The following is a 7,731-nucleotide window of genomic DNA, read 5'->3' as shown; positions in this document are numbered from 1 at the left end:
GAGCGCGTGTCACCGATGTTATACCAGAAAAAGGGGAATAGACATGTACCGCTGGCTATATTTTGACCCCTAGGTTATAAAAATATTAAAGACAATTCTGTTTTCGCTTATGAATACTTTGTTAACATGTAAATCTTACATTTTGTTTTGTGTCATATATATAATTTGCTTTTCTAGTAATTTGTTATTTTGTGGTAATAATTTTTTATTTTGAATTATTTTGGAGAAAAAAATATTCGAGAGAAAACATGTAACTGTGTTGCATTTAGGATAGTGTTTTTAGTGTGAAAACATAGTTTGTGTCAATTACGTCCACTGCAATCTGATAATGTCATAATATTCTAAATGACACAAAAAAAAATTAGAGTTAAAAAAAATTACTTAGGTCGAATTTAATCGTTTAAATAGGTCCATTAAATAATTTTGTGTCTTATTAAGGCATAGCTTCATAAGATATTTGACGATTTTGTTGTAACAGGCTGTCACCGTTACAAAAGAATATTAAAGATATTAGAGTTTACATCTTATTAATTTGAAATGCGGGATAAATAAGATGTATGAATTTGTGTCACTTGCATCCACTGCATAAACAAATATTACAAAAATATTATTTGCGTTCAAACGAAGCTAGCGGGCGGTCTGAATGGGCAACGGAGGCCGTGCAGGGTGGGGCCGCGGCATGACCTTGCCGTACGCAACGCATGTTTACTTCGCCTGTGCGCCAAATTAACGCAACTTATTCAAAGAAGTTACGCAAACAACACAACAACAAGCAACAAGCAAGCAAAGAATGCGTCGAATTATCTTTTACCTATTTAAAACTTATAGATATTGTACAATGTCACCATTATGCAAAAGAACTGTAAGTACATGTTTGATTTGCGAGCGAGCTGGCAACATTGCGCAGGCAAATCTTAAAAATATCGCGTTTACGTGAACGCCACATACATTTGTGACAGTGATAGGGAAAAGGTACCACTAAAGTAAAATTTGGTTATTAATACCGCGACTTTCTTTCATTCTTTGATAAAAAAAAATGCTATTTATGCAACAAGTGCGGAAATCATCTTTACGCACGTGTCTCATACAATGTTTTACTATGCATTGTGCGAGTAAATAAAAAACCAGATCATGGCAAATAAGTTTAATTATTAAAAGGAGTGTTTTAAATCGACACGAGTTGCGAATTACCTATTCGCACGTGTATCGTACGTTTTACAGTACATATGGCCCTTTAAACTTTCGACATATGCACGGTAAGTGCTCTTTTCCGCACTAGTGCGAGAAAGTAGCACCATATGTACTGTAAAAAAAAAAGAAAACAAAAAGCACTAGTGCGGAAAAGCAGTACTTTCCGCACGATAGGGCTCCGTAGGAAACGCACTTTTCGAGCACATGCATTGTAAAAAAAATATAGGACTGTATCTCCTAAACCATGCGTCGTAGCGCATAAATAATAAAATTTTCGTTCCCCTTTATGTAACCCAAAAGTAATACATGAAAAATACAATGAAAAAAAAAGAAACAAAATCTTTATAGGGCTGTATTAGCTGTATCTCCTAAATCGTGCATCGTAGCGCAAAAATAATCAAATTTTCGCTCCCCTTTAAGAAGCCCCTAATTAAGATTTAAAAACGCAAAAAAGAAAAAAAGAGGAAAAAATCTTTATAGGGCTGTATCTCCTAAACCGTGCGTCGTAGCGCAAAAATAAACGTTTCGGTCCCGTTTATGTAACCATTAATTTATATTTAAAAAAAAACGCAACAAAAAAAACAAAAAAAAACTTTATAGGGCTGTATCTCCTAAACCGTCGTAGCGCAAAAATAATCAAATTTTCGTTCCCCTTTATGGAACCCCAAACTAATATACAAAAAACACAATGAAAAAAAAAACAAAAAAAAATCTTTATAGGGCTACATCTCCTAAATCGTGCATCGTAGCGCAAAAATAATCAATTTTTCGTTCCCCTTTAAGAAACCCTTAATTAATACTTTAAAAAAAAAAAAAAAAAACAGGAAAAAATCTTTAGAGCTATATCTCCTAAACCGTGCGTGGTAGCGCAAAAATAACAAAATTTTCGTTCCCCTATACGGCACCCCAAAGTAATATACAAAAAACACAATGAAAAAAAAAACAACAAAAAATCTTTATAGGGCTGCATCTCCTAAACCGTGCATCGTAGCACAAAAATAATCAAATTTTCGTTCCCCTTAAGAAACCCTTAATTAAAACTTAAAAAAAAACAGGAAAAAACTTTATAGAGCTATTATAGCTATATATATAGATATAATATCTCCTAAACCGTGCGTGGTGGCGCAAAAATAATACAAGTTTCGTTCCCCTTTATGCAACCCATAATTTATATTTAAAAAAAAACGCAAAATTTAAAAAAAAAAATCATTATAGGGCTGTATCTCTTAAACCATGCGTCGTAGCGCAAAAATAATAAAAAAAAACCCTTTAAGAAACCCGTAATTAATACTTTAAAAAAAAACCAGGAAAAAAACTTTATAGAGCTGTATCTCCTAAACCGCGCGTGGTACCGCAAAAACAATAAAATTTTCGTTCTCCTTTATGCAACCCATAATTTATATTTAAAAAAAAACGCAAAATTAAAAAAAAAAATCTTTATAGTGCTGTATCTCCTAAACCATGCGTCGTAGCGCAAAAATAATAAAAAAAAACCCTTTAAGAAACCCGTAATTAATACTTTAAAAAAAAACCAGGAAAAAAACTTTATAGAGCTGTATCTCCTAAACCGCGCGTGGTACCGCAAAAACAATAAAATTTTCGTTCTCCTTTATGCAACCCATAATTTATATTTAAAAAAAAACGCAAAATTTAAAAAAAAAATCTTTATAGTGCTGTATCTCCTAAACCATGCGTCGTAGCGCAAAAATAATAAAAATTTCGTTCCCCTTTATGAAGCCCCAAAGTAATATACTAAAAACACAATGAAAAAAAAGAAAAAAAATAACAAAAAAACTTTATAGGGCTGTATCTCCTACACCGTGCATCGTAGCGCAAAAATAATTAAAAAACCCCTTTAAGAAACCCCTAATTAAGATTGAAAAACGCAAAACAGAAAAAGAGGAAAAAAATCATTTTAGGGCTGTATCTCCTAAACCGTGCGTCGTAGCGCAAAAATAATAAAATTTTCGTTCCCCTTTACGGAACCCCAAAGTAATGTACAAAAAACACAATGAAAAAAAAAAAAAAAAACAAAAAAAACTTTATAGGGCTGTATCTCCTAAACCGTCGTAGCGCAAAAATAATCAAATTTTCGTTCCCCTTTGTGGAACCCATAATTTATATTTAAAAAAAAAACGCAAAATTTAAAAAAAAAATCATTATAGGGCTGTATCTCTTAAACCATGCGTCGTAGCGCAAAAATAATCAATTTTTCGTTCCCCTTTAAGAAACCCTTAATTAATACTTAAAAAAAAAAAACAAAAAAAAACAGGAAAAAATCTTTATAGCTATATCTCCTAAACCGTGCGTGGTAGCGCAAAAATAACAAAATTTTCGTTCCCCTTTACGGAACCCCAAAATAATATACAAAAAACACAATGAAAAAAAAAAACAACAAAAAAAATCTTTATAGGGTTGCATCTCCTAAACCGTGCATCGTAGCACAAAAATAATCAAATTTTCGTTCCCCTTTAAGAAACCCTTAATTAAAACTTAAAAAAAAACAGGATAAAAACTTTATAATGCTATTATAGCTATATATATAGATATAATATCTCCTAAACCGTGCGTGGTGGCGCAAAAATAATAAAATTTTCGTTCCCCTTTATGCAACCCATAATTTATATTTAAAAAAAAACGCAAAATTTAAAAAAAAAATCATTATAGGGCTGTATCTCTTAAACCATGCGTCGTAGCGCAAAAATAATAAAAAAAAACCCTTTAAGAAACCCGTAATTAATACTTAAAAAAAAAACCAGGAAAAAAACTTTATAGAGCTGTATCTCCTAAACCGCGCGTGGTACCGCAAAAACAATAAAATTTTCGTTCTCCTTTATGCAACCCATAATTTATATTAAAAAAAAAACGCAAAATTAAAAAAAAAAATCTTTATAGTGCTGTATCTCCTAAACCATGCGTCGTAGCGCAAAAATAATAAAAATTTCGTTCCCCTTTATGAAGCCCCAAAGTAATATACTAAAAACACAATGAAAAAAAAGAAAAAAAATAACAAAAAAACTTTATAGGGCTGTATCTCCTACACCGTGCATCGTAGCGCAAAAATAATTAAAAAACCCCTTTAAGAAACCCCTAATTAAGATTGAAAAACGCAAAAAAGAAAAAGAGGAAAAAAATCATTTTAGGGCTGTATCTCCTAAACCGTGCGTCGTAGCGCAAAAATAATAAAATTTTCGTTCCCCTTTACGGAACCCCAAAGTAATGTACAAAAAACACAATGAAAAAAAAAAAAAAAAAACAAAAAAAACTTTATAGGGCTGTATCTCCTAAACCGTCGTAGCGCAAAAATAATCAAATTTTCGTTCCCCTTTGTGGAACCCATAATTTATATTTAAAAAAAAAACGCAAAATTTAAAAAAAAAATCATGATAGGGCTGTATCTCTTAAACCATGCGTCGTAGCGCAAAAATAATCAATTTTTCGTTCCCCTTTAAGAAACCCTTAATTAATACTTAAAAAAAAAAAACAAAAAAAAACAGGAAAAAATCTTTATAGCTATATCTCCTAAACCGTGCGTGGTAGCGCAAAAATAACAAAATTTTCGTTCCTCTTTACGGAACCCCAAAATAATATACAAAAAACACAATGAGAAAAAAAACAACAAAAAAAATCTTTATAGGGTTGCATCTCCTAAACCGTGCATCGTAGCACAAAAATAATCAAATTTTCGTTCCCCTTAAAGAAACCCTTAATTAAAACTTAAAAAAAAACAGGAAAAAAACTTTATAGAGCTATTATAGCTATATATATAGATATAATATCTCCTAAACCGTGCGTGGTGGCGCAAAAATAATAAAATTTTCGTTCCCCTTTATGCAACCCATCATTTATATTTAAAAAAAAACGCAAAATTTAAAAAAAAAATCATTATAGGGCTGTATCTCTTAAACCATGCGTCGTAGCGCAAAAATAATAAAAAAAAACCCTTTAAGAAACCCGTAATTAATACTTAAAAAAAAAAACCAGGAAAAAAACTTTATAGAGCTGTATCTCCTAAACCGCGCGTGGTACCGCAAAAACAATAAAATTTTCGTTCTCCTTTATGCAACCCATAATTTATATTTAAAAAAAAACGCAAAATTTAAAAAAAAAATCTTTATAGTGCTGTATCTCCTAAACCATGCGTCGTAGCGCAAAAATAATAAAATTTTCGTTCCCCTTTATGCAACCCATAATTTATATTTAAAAAAAACGCAAAATTTAAAAAAAAATCATTATAGGGCTGTATCTCTTAAACCATGCGTCGTAGCGCAAAAATAATTAAAAAAACCCCTTTAAGAAACCCGTAATTAATACTTAAAAAAAAAACAAAAAAAAAACCAGGAAAAAAAACTTTATAGAGCTGTATCTCCTAAACCGTGCGTGGTACCGCAAAAACAATAAAATTTTCGTTCTCCTTTATGCAACCCATAATTTATATTTTAAAAAAAACGCAAATTTTAAAAAAAAAAATCATTATAGGGCTGTATCTCTTAAACCATGCGTCGTAGCGCAAAAATAATTAAAAAAACCCCTTTAAGAAACCCGTAATTAATACTTAAAAAAAAAACAAAAAAAAACCAGGAAAAAAAAAACTTTATAGAGCTGTATCTCCTAAACCGTGCGTGGTACCGCAAAAACAATAAAATTTTCGTTCTCCTTTATGCAACCCATAATTTATATTTAAAAAAAAACGCAAAATTTAAAAAAAAAATCATTATAGGGCTGTATCTCTTAAACCATGCGTCGTAGCGCAAAAATAATAAAAAAAAACCCTTTAAGAAACCCGTAATTAATACTTAAAAAAAAAAACCAGGAAAAAACTTTATAGAGCTGTATCTCCTAAACCGTGCGTGGTACCGCAAAAACAATAAAATTTTCGTTCTCCTTTATGCAACCCATAATTTATATTTAAAAAAAACCGCAAAATTTAAAAAAAAATCTTTATAGTGCTGTATCTCCTAAATCATGCGTCGTAGCGCAAAAATAATAAAATTTTCGTTCCCCTTTATGCAACCCATAATTTATATTTAAAAAAAACGCAAAATTTAAAAAAAAATCATTATAGGGCTGTATCTCTTAAACCATGCGTCGTAGCGCAAAAATAATTAAAAAAACCCCTTTAAGAAACCCGTAATTAATACTTAAAAAAAAACAAAAAAAAACCAGGAAAAAAAAACTTTATAGAGCTGTATCTCCTAAACCGTGCGTGGTACCGCAAAAACAATAAAATTTTCTTTCTCCTTTATGCAACCCATAATTTATATTTAAAAAAAAAACGCAAAATTTAAAAAAAAAATCTTTATAGGGCTGTATCTCCTAAACCATGCGTCGTAGCGCAAAAATAATAAAATTTTCGTTCCCCTTTATGCAACCCATAATTTATATTTAAAAAAAACGCAAAATTTAAAAAAAAAAACATTATAGGCCTGTATCTCTTAAACCATGCGTCGTAGCGTAAAAATAAATAAAAAACCCCTTTAAGAAACCCGTAATTAATACTTAAAAAAAACAAAAAAAAAAACCAGGAAAAAAAACTTTATAGAGCTGTATCTCCTAAACCGTGCGTGGTACCGCAAAAACAATAAAATTTTCGTTCCCCTTTATGCAACCCATAATTTATATTTAAAAAAACGCAAAATTTAAAAAAAAAAAACTTTATAGGGCTGTATCTCCTAAACCATGCGTCGTAGCGCAAAAATAATAAAATTTTCGTTCCCCTTTATGCAACCCATAATTTAAATTAAAAAAAAAACGCAAAATTTAAAAAAAAAAAACATTATAGGCCTGTATCTCTTAAACCATGCGTCGTAGCGCAAAAATAAATAAAAAACCCCTTTAAGAAACCCGTAATTAATACTTAAAAAAAAACAAAAAAAAAACCAGGAAAAAAAACTTTATAGAGCTGTATCTCCTAAACCGTGCGTGGTACCGCAAAAACAATAAAATTTTCGTTCCCCTTTATGCAACCCATAATTTATATTTAAAAAAACGCAAAATTTAAAAAAAAAATCTGTATAGGGCTGTATCTCCTAAACCATGCGTCGTAGCGCAAAAATAATAAAGTTTTCGTTCCCCTTTATGAAGCCCCAAAATAATATACAAAAACACAAGAAAAAAAAAGAAAAAAATAATAACAAAAAAACTTTATAGGGCTGTATCTCCTAAACCGTGCATCGTAGCGCATAAATAATCAAATTTTCGTTCCCCTTAAGAAGCCCTTAATTAAGATTTAAAAACGTAAAAAAGAAAAAGAAAAAATCTATATAGGGCTGTATCTCCTAAACCGTGCGTCGTAGCGCAAAAATAATCAACTTTTCGGTCCCCTTTATATAACCATTAATTTATACAAAAAAAACGCAAAAAAAAAGAGAATTTTTTTATAGGGCTTGATCTCCTAAACCATGCGTCGTAGTGCAAAAATAATTAAATTTTCGTTCCCCTTTATAAAACCCTAAAGTAATATACAAAAAACACAATGTAAAAAAGAAAAAAAAACAATAAAAAAACTTTATAGGGCTGTATCTCCTAAACCGTGCGTCG

This window comes from Cydia strobilella, chromosome 10 (genome assembly GCF_947568885.1).
Source record: "Cydia strobilella chromosome 10, ilCydStro3.1, whole genome shotgun sequence".
Lineage (NCBI taxonomy): Eukaryota > Metazoa > Arthropoda > Insecta > Lepidoptera > Tortricidae > Cydia > Cydia strobilella.
This window is presented reverse-complemented; position numbering follows the sequence as displayed.